At 45.2% G+C, this 15,595-nt stretch overlaps 1 long non-coding RNA gene across 1 annotated transcript; it reads left to right on the top strand.

The window, feature by feature from the left end:
- Positions 1-9,741: 9,741 nt before the first annotated feature.
- LOC121674069 lies at positions 9,742-11,970 on the top strand. Its single transcript, XR_006019438.1, has 2 exons — positions 9,742-9,887; positions 10,663-11,970. It is a non-coding gene; the product is annotated as an uncharacterized LOC121674069 (long non-coding RNA).
- Positions 11,971-15,595: the final 3,625 nt, after the last annotated feature.

Raw genomic sequence — 15,595 nt, 5'->3', positions numbered from 1 at the left:
GAAGAGAAGAGAAGAGAAGAGAAGAGAAGAGAAGAGAAGAGAAGAGAGAAACCGAGCCAGCAGTTTGGTCTACGCTGAAAGGTTTGTGGCCATTTTAATGTTTTACTGCCTGTAGAAAACTCGGTCGTTACCGCCCTGACGGTTTTCTTTCGTTGAGAGATTAAAACGAGAACAAGCCCTCCAACAACAACAACAGCAAAAGGATACGAGGAAAGAGAGCCGAGTTGCCCTTTCTCCCTGTCCCATCCTCTCCTGCCTTGCGTGGGTCCTCAGGGGGCCCTCAGCGTCGACCCCAGAGAGATGGTGACATTAGTGATGCTCGTGAAAACAAATTATTTGCGACATGAAATAGCAAAGACGTAACCGGGTGCGGAGTGCACTATCAGTTACGGAGTTTCATAAAGTAAACGAAAGTTTCTTCCTCTCCGGCTCAAAGTTTCTGCGGCGAAACTCGTCGGGCTTTTTTACACGCTGGATCCGGGGCCGAACTGTTCCCGCTTACACCGCGCGTGAAAATGAAAGCGTTATCCCGCCACCGCCGCTGCGAACCACTCGAGTGCCATATCGCAGTTACCCCCCGCAGCCCGCGCCGCCGCTCCTCCGCCAGAAGCCCCTCGGCGGCACAGCCCGGGGGCGGGAGGGTCCGGCAGCCCGGCGGGACGGGCCGGAACAGCCCGCGGCCGCCCAACAGCCGCTGCGCCCGGGCTGGCAGGGCAAGGGGGCCCGTTTTCTCTGCCTAGGTTTCGTTTGCAAAACGGTTCTCTCCTGCAGCTGCGGTGTAATACGAAGAGGGTAAAGCCCACCCAGCTCATTTGCAAAGTTGAGGCGCCGCAATATTTAATGCAGAATAGTGCTGTAAATACACAATTTTTATTTCCTTTGGAGAAGAACGCTGTTGCGAGATTGCTGCTCCTCACCACTGCCCGCCTAAACGGAACTCCCCTCCCGGGAGGGGCAGATGCTGCTGGGCGCGGAGGGTTTTTTCCCCTCGGGATTCTGGCAGACACAGAAAACGACATTTCAGAGTGACTTCTCCATGGGTTTTCTGCCAAATGCAGCCATAACGAGTGACGCAGGGACGATGTGGCCCCAGTCGCGGTGCTGAGGGGCATTTTGGCTTCCCCGTCGTGCTCTGACTGCCCACATACCCCTTTTCCTGCAAGCGCTGATGTCCTTGTCCCAGAGCCTGTAGGTGTCCGGCAAGGGTATCTCCGTGCCGGGACCCCCATCCAGCCCCGAGGGACTCGGGCAACGCAGGGGATGAGGAAGACGGGCGGCCTGCAGCCAGCAACACGGGACGTCGGGTCGATCCCTTGTCCCCTCCTGCAACTGTTCCAAACCCATAACCCAGCAACCGCCCAGGGAGAAGGCGCGGCAGGACTTCTCCTTCGCCTGGGCTGCAGAAGGGCCCCGCTCTTGGCAACTGAGTCCCGGTGGGGGGAACTCCCAGGCTGGGGAGCCGGATACAGCCTTACAGTCCACCGGGTTCTTTCAGCCGGTGTGCAAGAAACCGATCCACACACACTGCTCTGGGATTGCTTCCAGCGGTGAAGCCGAAGGAAGGAAGGTGAGGGAATTTTGCTGCGTACAGCTCTGTGCTGAGTGCCGAAGCAGAGTCTCAGCAGCTATGGGTGGCCCCACGCTCCACAGGACCTGCTCACTCTTGGCTGCAGCTCAGGCTCCATCAGGAGATCCCAGTGCCGCCGACTTGGCCCTGGCACAGGGACCAGGCCACAGGCCCTGCTGCGGACCACCTGCCCCTGCCACTGCCCTGGTCTTACCAGCGTTTCTCTTGACAATTCTCCTTCTCACCAGGGATAAGATTTGAAATATCTCCGTGTGGGACATTTGTTCTCAGGGCGTTTTAGGTCATCTCAGAGTGCCCAGTAAGGCATAAAGTATTCAGCAATGGGGCAGGGGAACATAAGGGCTGTGGTAAGTGTGGACTTTTCTTGCTGCTTGTAGGAGATGTATGTGATGGAGAAAAGGGTGATGCCAACCCCTCCAGAGAAAGTTTGCTGGCAAGAGGTCCAAGAACAACTGCTGCGAAGGACACCATGTAGCCCTGCTGGGGATGCTGCCCTGGACCAGGGCTTCTCTCCACGGTAAAGGTGGATGCTTACCCTAAATCAAGGAACTCACAGGTGCCCTCGGCAGGAGGCCGGGCCGGAAGCTCCCCCCCACCATGTCCGTGTGACATCTACTGAGTATCTCTTGGCTTTCTGGATCAAGACCTGGAACCAAGGCCTAACCCAGGCGAGCGATCCTTTAGCTGCAAAGACCTGCTGCTGGTCACTGCGTAGAGGCAGCATGCAGTGGTCGAGGTTGGGCTTGGGTGCAGATTCATCAGTTAGTTACCATATCTGTGAACTCAGCCACTGCTCAGCAGTTTGGGAAATTCATCTCGGCTTCATTGTCAAAACATGCAGATCTTTGTCTGACATCTCTCTTACATCATCCAGAGTTCATGAACAGCCTCTTAGTCTCTGGATATCACGGTATGAGCCTCATAGTTTCTATCTCTCTCTTCACATATATATGAACATCCTCCACTTGTAATAAGATGAAATGTCACTTAGGGAAAAAAAACAAACATCATCCGGTTGTTCTGCATATTTGAAGCCTTTGTTTGTTCTCTGTACGCACAAAATTTAGGATGAACTTGGGGGCTTCCATACGAGTTGAATAAGGTGCCCTTTCTACTTTGTACTTTTTAACTTACACCTTCCACTAGTAAGTCATGGCTATCAAAAGAAAATAATTTATGTATTAAAAATCCCACTCCTGCAAAATACAGTTCCAAAACCAAATCATTGCAATGTTCTGAATGGAAAAAATACTTTAAAATAATTAAATACTTGCAGTTGAATTATTAATATATTGGTATTGCAAATTAACAATCATTTTTTATTTGCACAGTTACAGCAACATAGAAGATACAAAATATGCTATCAAGACCAGTTTCCTAGATCAGCAACCATACAACTTTCTTTTAAAAAGTTGTGGATGTTTTCTTCAAGTTTAAAATTTTTGTGCCTATTATCTTCAGTGTTTCTATGCCTATATGCATAAAATACCGTTTCTCATTTACAAACAAATCTGAGCATTTTCTTCAGAGAAAAAAATGCGAAAGAGGTAGAATTACACCGGGAATATGTAATTTAAATGACCAAATTTGTTTTTAGTTTGTCTTTCAGGAATGCTTTTATTAAAAGTAAAACATAGTTTCTGTGCTCGTACTGCCCAGTTAGTATTTTCTTTGAATGTACAGGTGCACACCGAATTTCGTCTTCTTTAGGTAGATGTATCTGGCTACATGCATGCAAGTGCCCACTCTTTGGGCTAAGGGACAGGTGTTAGGCTGTTTGGACGTGCAAATTCATTGTCTGTGGGGAAAGGAATTTACAGGCTCTGGGCCCTGTATTAGTGCATCGGCGTGGGAAAGCCGAGCGCAGGGGGTGAATGACGCTTGTTCCAAGAGCCCGACTGCGGGGTGAAGTCGGATCCCCGCCGTGAGGCTGAAGGGCCGCACGGGCTCTTCCCCGCAAGAGCATCGCTTTCCAACATCCCCGGGTGACACCCGCTCAACACCAGCTCAAGGCGACCACATGAAAACTGCATGAGCCTGTCCCTTCCGCCCCGCTTTCACAGCGGCTCTTTCCCTTCTCCCAGTTCCCGGGGCGATACCCGGCCCCCTGCTTTTTGTGAGCCGCCCCCGGAGGAAGGGGTCGCAGTGAAGCAATATCGGCTATGAACAGGGTAAAATTCGCGATCGCTCGGGGTTTTATCACGTAGGAGAAGCCAGCTTTTTGAAAGAGAAGCTGTACACCGGGTAGTCTCATGTTGCCCACCCCATCCCTCACCTCCAGCTGGAACACCCCTCGGAAAGAGAGGTGCAGCGGGGGTGAGGCGTCAGGCCCATTCTACCTTGACACCACGCACCATGGTGAGGATGCTGCTTGTAGTGTCCTGCTCGGCTCCACGGGAGAAGAGAGCCCTGGCCCCGGCTGCCGGGGAGATGAGAGAGCCTCTGGGCCGAGAAATGCCCCCGCTTTCTATCCCGGCGGTAAGGAGATCGGTATGCGACAGCCCTTTCCCATTGCACTATCCATGAATAGTTGCATATATACAATAGAGAGAGAGAGAGTTGTGTTTATAAATACATGTGTATGTGTGTGTGTGTGTGTTCAACATTAGTTGTGTTTTACACTAACCGGGACGTTTTCTGAGAGCGGGACGTGGTTCCTTTCCCGGGAGATTTGCCGGAATAACCAGTGCAGCCTTTACCCCGGCTCCTGAACTGGTGCTCCCCGACTGCGTGCTTAAACCCAACGTGTTTTTTCTTGCTCGTTTATTTTGCTCTCGGTATGCTTTTGGACTCTCTAAACAAGCTGCCGGTAATATCCCTAAATCCCTTCTGGCGTCAGAAGCAAACGTAGCAAACGCAGGCACTTCTCCCTGTTTTTTCCACCTCTCCTTGAATCTTTGAGGCGGATGGGAAAGGGGCGGGGGTAGACACCACGACAGTGTGGACAGAGCGGGCGAGAAAAACATATTTTCTTGAGTCTGGGGAGTGACACTTCTGCCGGCAAGAGCCTGAAGTCCGGGCAGGAGTGGGCGGGGGCTGCCGGGCCCGGCGGCGGGGAGCGCTTCCAGCTCCGCTCCCGTGCAGGCGCAGCCCCCGCCGGCTGGAGGGGCAACTACGCTCCGCCGGTTTGCCAAGATGTTTCTTGCATGGAGAGGCGATTGTGCTTCTTCTAGAATATTTCTACACACTGCACGGTAGGAAAAAGTGGTCTGCGAGAGAAATAGCTCTGCCCGCACCCGCGGTCTTTGGGGCTGTCTGAACTTGCCGGAAGGGGAGGCAGGAGCGCTACAACTTTGTTCCTTCGGGAAACCTAGTTTTATTCTCTTGTCAGGTTGATATTAAGAGTGATTAGCTATTTGTAGCAATACTCGTCTCTTCCTGTTTATCAGAGATCGCTCTGGGAGCAGCCACCACCCTCCAAAAAGTCCCATGTGTGCGTCTGACACTGGGGAGCCGGGAAAGAGCTCAGGGTCAGACCTCAATGTCCCCGGCCGTCCCGGAGTGGAGGTGTGACCCCCAGCTGCCGTGTGGTTTTTTTCACAGCCCTTGGGAAAGCACCCCTAGGGGAGAAGGAAACAGGTAATGGAAGCTCCTTCTGCAGGCGTTGGATTACAGTCGGTGTGCCTGCCCCATCCAAACCATGATGCTGCAAGCCCTTGGCCCACCAGGCAGTCCCTGGGTCCTGCCCAGAGCTGGGACAAAGGGTGATCCCATTGTCTAGGGGTGACTGCAGCAAGGTCGGATCCCTACTGCTCCCGCAGCCACAGCTGCCTCATTTCCCCTTCTGTCTGCCAGCCATCCTCTTAAAGTGCGGCTTCACATTTAAAATCGAGAAGCATCTCGGCAGCCACTCTCAGATTGCTGTGAGCTGTGGTTAGAATAACCCTTGCCTGGTGAGTAGCTAGGGTCAAGGAAAGACTCTGAGCTTAACTGTGCTGGGAATTTTCCACTTTCATTTTAGTGACAGAAACTGAGTTTTTTCCCTTGGAAAATGTTTCAGGCCTGTGTGTGATTAAATTCACCGGCATCATTTGGGATAGCACATTGCAGTGACAGAGAGTGAGAATGTGACTCTCTGGTGGGTCATGGCAAGGCTTGCAGGTATTGTAATTTGGAGAGTATTCACATACCAGAGGGTTCTCTCTCACTCACCCCTGTCCTATCTCCCCTCTGATCATGAAGGTAATACTGTGCAAAGTGCATTTTTTGTATCCAGCTCCCTTCGATGCTGGAGTCAATCACACAATATTTGAGAATAACTAGTAAGTTATTAAAGACAGACTCAAGCCTTATTCGTCCAACATATAGTGCCATCTGCTTGAAAGAAGGTAAATACTGTGTTGATAGCGGTGATGATGATTCCCTTATTTGCTGTAACACAAGACCAGAGGAAGCAAGCTCAATACACTTTCAAGGAACAGGTTAGCTCTCACTGACAGCAGGGTTCTCTTTTTCCATCCTTCCCTCTGCCAGTCCCAGGATTATAATTTTAACTTTGTGATATCCTTCTTTCTCTGGTATCAATATTGCCTTTGAATGAGATCACTTAAACGACAAAACAAGGGCTTCTCTGCTAATATTCTCTGTCCTTGAAGCCCATTTTTACTTTACCACTGCTTCAATACTATGGAAGTCCTGTAGTCCTTCCTGAGATACACCAAGTCACATCTTGAATCACTTAAGAAATCTTCTCTGTTTTTTTCTGTTCTTCCTCCAGGTCATTATATTTGTCTGCCTGCAAGGATGCAAACCTGAATACCTTTCTGCTGACTCATGGGACAACAGTCCCTTCAAGTGGATCAGAGTGCATGGAAAGAACAAGTCTTCTCAGACAAACTAGTGTGTTAAAGCCACCAAGGTGATCTGCTGTGCCCAGCTGTGGGCAGAACACAGCCTTGCCTGCACTGCCATGAGAGTGTCGAAGCTGCCTGGCATTGGCATGCCTGGCATTTCATGCATGGTGCCTAACACTTGCACAGTCAAGCCCAGGTTTCCAGGTATGTTCTTTCTGGGCTTAATTCTACCATCATGTACCAGAGCAAGTAATATCTTATTCATCAGTGAATTTCACTCAGTCTTAGTCATGGAGATGGAATTGGTCCTACACCAACAATAATAGCTTTTTACCTGTGTCCTTTCCAACACTGCCTACGTGGCCTCCCCACCAAAAAAACAAACAGAAGCTACCAGAAAGCAGCAGCAAGTTCAGAGAGATCTGGCTCCTCACCAGTTTGAATTTTACCAGGAGGTGTTTCTTCTAAGACCTTGAGCTATAACATATCCTTTCTAGTGTTGAACTCCTGGGAAGACATAAACCCTTCTATGCAATGGAGAACTAAACACTTTTTAAATATACTTATCTAATGGATGACAGTACTGACTTCGGTGCATGCTGTTTCTAACATGAACCTACCTAGCCTCTGCTTTCAGAAACCAAAGATTAAAACGACTTCATCTTCTAGACAAGAAGTCCCTATATTTGATAGCAGGAGTGTGTTACAATTCTTGATTCAACATCCCACTGTCCCTCCCTGTTACCCTTCCCTCTGTTCCCGCACTTAAATCTGAACATATATGGACATTGGGGCAGAGGTGTTGTGCCTATCAGCAGCTACAAATACTTGAGTGAGTACTTCAGCCTGGTGCATGGTGATCAAGTCAGGACTTGGGTTAACAGCTGAATAACTGGGCACAACACCTCAGTGCCAGCTTGCTCTGTGTGCAGTGATTCATCTCAGGTATTTCTGAAATACTTTTCTGACTTTTTATTCTCTTTCATTTAGGTCACATCCAACTCCATGTTCCAAGGTGCTGAGTAACACCTTATGATTCCTATCAAGTAATGGCTCCAGGGTTTGTTTACCAACATCCACTGGAGACTCCAGCTTTTCTGTAGAAACAGAAACTGAGCCCAGGCTTATCCAGGTATCAAGCTGTCACATTCCTTGGGGCCTGTAGAGCAAACTGGCCTTTGTGAAGAATGTTTACCATGACTGTGAGGCAGCTGTGTTTAGAGAGTAATTTCAAGAAAGTCAAGAAATAACCAGTAAGATTTCCATAACAGATTTATACCTAGTTGTAAGGGAAGAACAACTGCTCATCAACTGGAGCTTTGCGTCCATCACAGGTAATACGATGAAACAGCAGTGATGACTCAAAGTCAGACAATGATGCAGGGAAGTCCTTGAGCTCAACTCTAGCTCAGGTTTTAATTTATCAATTATTTCAGGATCTGTTCCTGAAACATTAATAGATGATTGGTGTAGTCCTGATCTTTGTGCCTCTGCAAAGTATTCCCTCCTAGTGGGACCGACATTAGCTTTAAGTTCTTACCGTGTGAACATTGTGCCTGCAGTCCTTTTGATTTTTTGCAGCTTTCAGCTCGTTAGCTGTGGAAAGATATGCTGTCACATTTTGGATACTGGAGAGAGCTAGTCACAGAGGCTTATCGCAGCTTCAGGACAGGAGTAAATTTTGCTATAAACAGCATCCTGTTTCTAAGGAATTCTGTCCATTTTTTTCCAAACTGCAATGCCTTCCCATCCCCTTCTCCATGCCCCCCAGTACCTGGCGGAACCAAGCATAGCACATAAAAGAGGATTGAATAAACCATGAGGAAGCTTGTGAAGGATGTGCCTCTACCAAGAAGTGACGGTGGAGTATATTGCTTTAACTCACTCAAATACTATTTCACACAGACAGGACAGACAAATAGATCTGTTGTACTTTTGTTTTGCTTGGAGGAGGATTTGTTTCCTACAAATACATTGTAGGAAAATGCCTCCTATAGTCTTTGGGGGAACACTTTAAAGCTCATATTAGTCACCTCCTTTCAGAGGTGAAACTTTTTTCATCTCCTGTAATTAACTCAAGATTTCAGAGTTTTCCAGATAAAAAGTTGCAGAAATGTTAAGGTGTGAATTCTTAATATTTCTACCAAATCCTTTGCTTGTTTCCTTACATTTTTAATTTAGCAATGAAGATTCTTGTCTCCCTATGACCTTATTTTCTATTTTTGCTGTTGGCATTTATTTATGACTAAAACATGAGGTTATCATTACAGCAAAAGTGGTTAAACTGCAAAAATGATATTTAGTACCCAAATGAAATACCCAACTACAGTGACAAATAAGTAACTCAGATAAAAGATTTATTTTCTCTGTATGAATGTAAAGTTTAATATTTTAGAAGCCATAGGGCCAAGTTTTGCCTCACGATTCACCTGCTGTGCTTTCCAGAGAGGGTGGGAGCTACCAAAAAGTGTGAAAGAGGGTTTATGCTGTATAACAGATGACAATTATCTTGTAAGCTCAAACTCTCGCAGCTTATGCTTTCGCTCTGAAGTTCCTTGAGACAGTTATTTGATTTATGAAGGCCCAATTGGTAACTGGGAAACATGTACATGTAAAGAAGCCACAGAAGCCAGCAGCAGCCAAACACAGGCGTCTGAAGGCAGAATTTTGTTTAGGAAGTAAAACTCCAAATAATACAATAATACTCCTGCACCCTCTCCCACAATGTCCTAGCATGCCCCTGCTGCTCTGTCCCGAACTGCAGTTCAGGATGTGGTGGAACCACTGGAAGGGAGGAAAATCAGTCCACAACTGTTTCTGCAGGGTTTCACTAGGAGGAGCCATACGATACATAATGAATGTGCAGAGCTGTTTGCAATTAGTATACATCTGAACTGCTCCCAGGGCAGCATTTTTGCTACTGCCATTTATCTTTTTAAAAAAGACTTTTCAAATAGATCAGAAGGTCAAATTGACACAAATTATTGTGATCCTTTGGTTTTTCAGTATGCTATTTTTATAGACTTAGTTCTGCCACCAAGAGGACAGTAACTCTAATTACCACATCACATACACACCTTATGTAGGACTGTAATGTTTTGTGAAATGTTTCTGTATCTTCCTCTATATTTTGTACAACTTTGAGCACAACTGGGCATGATCCTACCTGATGCTTCACCTGCAGTAGAAACGATTATCAATAATAACTTTATGGGGAGTCAGGAGTGGGAGGGTGACTTATCACTTGAGTTCCACAGTTCATCCCCAGGGAAAGCACAGATGTAAATTTAAGGTACTGAAAATGGCACAGACCAACCCTGCTCCAGGTTGGAAAACACAGGGAGAGAAGGGTGAGTAATGAGGGGGACTGCTTTTGGAAGGGCTTTTACCTTACTGTTACCACCATGTTCCTTCAGGAAGCCCAGAAGTCCACGTGGACATGTCCTTAGAGAAGACAGCCTCAGCTCAGCCTCCTGTTTTACCTCTTGGACTGCTGTCCCTCTGAGGTGAGTAATGCTGCATGTCTCCTTCTAGGTGCAGGGGTAAAGGTCCATAATTCCTTCCCACTTCTAATTAGAATTTTTTCCTCAGGCAACACTAATCACTTTTCCCAGCCAGTAAACTCCTGAGGGCTCATGGTAGATGGGTGGCAGTACCATATGCCAGAAGTACAGCTGTCAGTATCTCTAACCTGGTAAGGCACACATCTTCCAATGTCTGAGAGCCTCAAGGCATCTGCTATACCATTCAGAGAGTGGAGGGAAAATCTGCTGTTGTAGTGATTCACAGTGATGCTTAAGGGACATTTACTTCTGTGAGCTAGAACTGTGTGGGTAGCTGATCCTAGGCAGGACCAAGAGATATCAGCATCAGGAGCCCTTGCTGGGTCACCTTCACCAGCCATAAGGGACTTGAAAAGTCCAGTGAATTATCCACCAGTGTTGTTCTGCATTTTTTCTGTTATAGGAACCACAGCTGAACTGTTCAAAATCCCTGAAGTGTTTACTGTGTGAGGGGTCCAAACTACACTAATAAAGATGTAAGAGAACAGAAAACAAATATCCCATTTGCACATTTCCAATGTACACAAAGGCATAAAGTTTCTTGCACAATTAGAAAAAGTCACATATGTGATTCTCTGAGTATTTTTTTAAGGAAATAAATTGCATTTATTTCAAAACTAGCATTTAAACATTCTCCTTACAGTGTGTTCCTTGCAAATTCAGGCTGGGGGCTTAGATGTCTTCCTGCTTAAACCTACTATATTAATTCTGGTTTCAGACAGACTCCATTGAGATCTCTGTGAAATGACTGATGTGACTGACCAGTATCAAACAAGCTGTTCCAAGAATATCAGCAAGGCTCTAGAATATGTCATGGGGACTGGAGACTTTCCTGACAAGGTTTTACCCAGTGATGGAAAATATATTTGTGTTATTAGTTTAGCACAAGTGTCTTCTATAATGCTAAGGTTTGCTTTCAAATAAAACATAAATTGCACATCTGGTTGGAAGAAATAAATGCAATAGTGCTTCAAAGACTGTCTGTCAGGCTTAAAAAGCAAAGAGATGAGGATTTATTGGTGTTTTTATTATTAACATAAAAGCCTTGGGATCTCAAAATAGACCAGGGTTATAGGTAAATATGGGTTCTATTTTCTTCTTTGTTCGCCTTAACATACTATTAACATCAAGCTAAAAAAGAATCATCTGAATGCTAATATGTTTGCTGTGTGCACATGGATGTTAGCTTAATCAATACACAGAGGTAAAAGACCGTAGAGAAAAGTGTGCACTACTGGTATATTCATCATCCTAAACATTTCAGACAGTATCTTCGCTCTGGAGATACTATTTGCTTCAGGACTGCCAGTGTTGTACTTTCCCAGTCTTTCAAGACCTTTGAGAAGCAGCAGTGGGCTCCTTCTGTGCAAAGGCTTAGAGTGGACATCTCTTTGCAAATGAACAAGCAATGAAAGATGTGGGATTTTCTAAAATAGATTACTTATAAAAGTATAATTTGAGGGAGCTGGGGTAAAAATGACATCTCCAAATTAGCAAATGTTGGGTGGCTTGAAGACAGACACATAAGATCTCCTGCCTGAGCTGCTGGCAACTTCAACCTCCTTTCCAGAAGAAAATTATCCTATGCAATAGTCCTTAGAGCCTTGCATGAGTCACTCAGAGGTGTTGGAGGGGGCTGTACAAATCCTGGTCCCCACTTTCTCCTAAAAATTGTGTGCAAGAGGTTCAATTTTGCTGTGTCAGGACTGGGTTGAATCTTACATGGGATTTAAATTAAATCTGTGGGAACCACTTTACCGATTTTATAACAAAATCTGACCTATGTGTTAAAGTGAGGACATTGTTTTGCTGGATTATTTCTTAATTACTAAATGAAGAAATATTAAGTAAAAATTTAATGACTCATAAAATATTTCCAAATGACATGTACTATAAAGTCCATTCACATCTACCACACTGGTGTTTAGCTCACTTTCCATTATTCCTGAGGCTATTAATGTCAGTAATTACAGGAGGTAACATGTCTAATATTGAGTGTATTGTGGAATAAAGCAATGTTGAGCTCCTAGAGTGTGTTTTATATTAAGTACAAAAAGCTTCTGATACAGTTAATGTAACTATAAATCTTAACTCAAATGCTTATATGTCTCGTTTATGACCTGAATAAACTCTGAGGCAGAAGCAGGGCAGCTGAAGAGCCGTTCGCTGCCAAACCGCATATTCAGTGGAATATGCACTTACAATATCCTTTTCATATTGAATAATAACAAAAAGACAGAAAACAGGCTGTGTAGTTTTTCTAAATTAAGTTGGGTTTTTTCCCAGAACACTGAGTTTAATGGTAAAAAAATTCCCTAAATACACACAAACTTTAGAATCTTAAATATATAAATAGAACATAAAACAAAATATGTGTGGAGGGCTTTTTTCCAGTGGAAATCCAGCCTGTGCTTATGATAAGAGCTGGTCTACGGGTTTTGAAGTGTTGAATATTAACACCCTGCAGCTTGGAGAATGCACATCGCTCTGCCCCATTGGAGAGGCTGCTGGACTGGCCTGGGTGTGGAGGTGGCCAGAAGCCACAGTCACCTCAGGAAGAGATGGCATTCACTGCCTATGTGAGCTGCCAAAGGAAAACTGGGCTGTGAGAGCAAAGAACCTTTTGGAAGGCTGTGCCATATGCAACTGATAAGATGATTTGGTCTGACTTTGTGCTTGCTTGCACTCACTTTTACCACCCCTGGGCAGACAGCCTGAGCAGGAATAGTGTGTGCTGAGAACAAGGTAAGCGCCACTTAAAGTCCTGTCCGGGCTCAGACTTCCAGTGTCAGCTCCTGTGTCCTGTGGCACCCGTGTGGCCCCAAACATCAGCACACACTTGATGAGGTTTCAGCCCAGGTGCCTGCAACATGCGAGTGGCTGTGCCATGGGAGACTGCAGGATGAAACAGGGAGTGAAATCATTTGATCCACATAAAGTAAGATTTAGGTGCAAGTTGTACTGGAAATCACAAAATTTAGCTCAGAGAGAGATCAACTAGCAGAAAGCAGAAGCCCTACTTCAATCAATTTCCACTGAAATCAACTCCTTTGGATGGGAAGTTCTCCTTAAAGACCTTTGGTTCAGTATGACCCTGAAATATTAAGCATGTCAACATTTAAATTGATGATGCTACTTTTTTTAGAACTATTTACAAGGGCAGTATTTGTAATAAGTCATGTAAGATATCTTTTCATTCCATTCCCCTTTAGAAAGAAATATTTGGTAGTTTAAAATATTTAATGTAGTGGAAAATCTAAAGGGAAAAATAAAGCATCAATAGACTATTTCAGCAGCAGAAACCATTTGGGACCTGCTTAACCACCTAAGCTCTTCTCCAAATTTATTTGGAAAGGGGCATATAAAGAGCTCATCACTTTCCATCTCCATTTTCATATGTGCAGCATATGAAATAGTTTAGCTTTGTACTCACACTCCGAGCTGATCTTGATGGTGAGATGAAGTAACCTGAGATCACTATTTCTTTCTCCTTATGACAGTTCTGGAACATTTGGTTGACTAATTACCTTGTTACTAGTCAGCTTTCTTTTTTTTTGATATTTGACTTTATTTATGAACGCACATTCACATGAAGGGCAGGAGCCACACACACGGGATACCATTTTAAAACAGAGAGTTATTACACCACCATGCTTTCCCTGCACTTGTGATAGGAAAATTACACAGGCAAGATAAAATTTTACTCATGACCAGTACTTCACCCTGTCCATTGCTCAGTACAGACCAAACTGAAGAATGGCCATGAAGGTGTGTGAACAAGGTCTTCCTCAGTTAAGTGCAAATCTTCCCCTTATTTCAAGGGTTGATGGTCTAAACTTGAAAGCATGGAGATTATGAAGCATAACACCCATAGTATGGGCTGTGTCTGTTTCTGTATCAGTGTCTCTGTACAGATATTTCCATAAATATATAATATACACATATTTACTTACCTCTTGTGTTGAAGATAAAAGCTTTTTGCTGTACCCAAATATTAAAGCATTACTTTTACAAGCTGAACCCCATAAACAGCAGCATGTACTTTCTCCCCATACCCTTATTTCTATTTATTTTTGGCAATGTCTGGCTTAGCAGAGCCTTGCATTCTTCAGAGGTAGCTCAAAAAGAAATCCAGGCAGTGACCCCACCTCTCAGCCCCCTACTGCAAAGCCCTGGTGAAATCCTGGTAAAAAGCTACAGAACAGTGAATCTCAGCATCAGTGTTAACATTACATACATACGCATTTATTCAGCCAGAGAAAATCATGTTCCCTAAAAAACTGATTGCTAGCTTCTATAGGGCTGAGTCACATTAATCTGACAGATTGCTTCCAGAAAGAGCAGCATAGCTATAAGGATGAAAAATGTCTCACTTATTTATAGTAAAAGTGTAAGTGGACATCCTGAAGGGATGTAATTAAAAAAAAAGTAGCTGTAGTAAGGAGGGGAGACATGCTAGATGATGACAGGTGGTTTTATCCCAGTGGAAGGTAATTTACTTCAGCACTTCCTGGGGGACTCTGTGGCTGCAGGAGGACTAAAGTAGAAGAGGATGATGACAGAGAGAAATACAGACCAGGAATCAAAAGCGGCAACGAAACAGGGATAAGGCTTTGAAGCTTCACACATGGTCAAAAATGTGGAGCTAAGAAGCAGAATTCAGGAGGTGGAAAGATGAGTGTGGGGACCCAGGGGGATTGGGACTTAAAACCCAGATGGAAGGGACCAGCACCTTCAGCTAGGAGGCTGACAGAGAGAAAGAATGAGCAATTGAGACTGGCTGGGGGACAGGAACAGCAGTGGCTGAACCAAGGAGCCAGATATGAGGAAGGAGCAGGAATGGGACACAGATGGCTAGAGGGGAGTAAGAGCTAGAGGAGGAAATAGTTTTAGACACTACAGTCCCTTCACTGGTCATTGCAGGGCAGAAAATCGATCATGAGAACCCTGGGTTGTGGCGCTGCTCTGGTCTCAGCCCCTAGAAAAGGTGTCCCCTGGTCCACAGAGAAGCTGGCAACTCATTATTGCTACAAATTACCCTGTTAACTCAGAGGGCAGAAGTCCATATGGAGAAACTAAGGGTTAACCCCAATAGCGTGAGGCATAGAGGTGTTAATATGATGCCACATAATAGGATTTTTGTTTTTCCACTTTGCTTCATTAAGAACCCAGGAAATTACCTACAAACACTCTCTTAAGAGAAGTCTGTGAGCTGCCAAAGCAAATACGCCAAGTTAGCAAGTGCCAGAGCTGAAGTTATCTGGGCAGCTTTTCCCCCTTTCACACCAATGCACTGGGAATAGAGGAAGCCACGCTCTTTTCCCACAGAGGATGTGTCAGGCCATATTCAGGCTGCTCAAGATAAGTTAGGACTGTGTAAAGAGAGATGCTCAGCCCCTTACTCATTTGTTTCAGAGGCAATGGTGTGTTTTGAATGAAGTTCAGGGATTGGGGAAAAAACAATGAACGCTATCTTGCTTAAAGTTATTGAATATCAGTCAGTAGAACTGGATGCATCCCTATCTGCTTGTGCCACATGTCTCTTGTACAACATCAGTAAGTTTTTACACCAAATTTTGCACCATGGTCACTAATTGCGTGTTCCCAGTTATATGGATACCTGACTTGAGACTCCAGTGTCTGGTTTGGAA

The sequence above is a fragment of the Corvus kubaryi genome, unplaced genomic scaffold (genome assembly GCF_017639235.1).
Source record: "Corvus kubaryi isolate FWS band 111438036 unplaced genomic scaffold, C.kubaryi_AGA036_p1.0 66, whole genome shotgun sequence".
In the NCBI taxonomy this organism is placed as follows: domain Eukaryota; kingdom Metazoa; phylum Chordata; class Aves; order Passeriformes; family Corvidae; genus Corvus; species Corvus kubaryi.
This window is presented reverse-complemented; position numbering and strand designations above follow the sequence as displayed.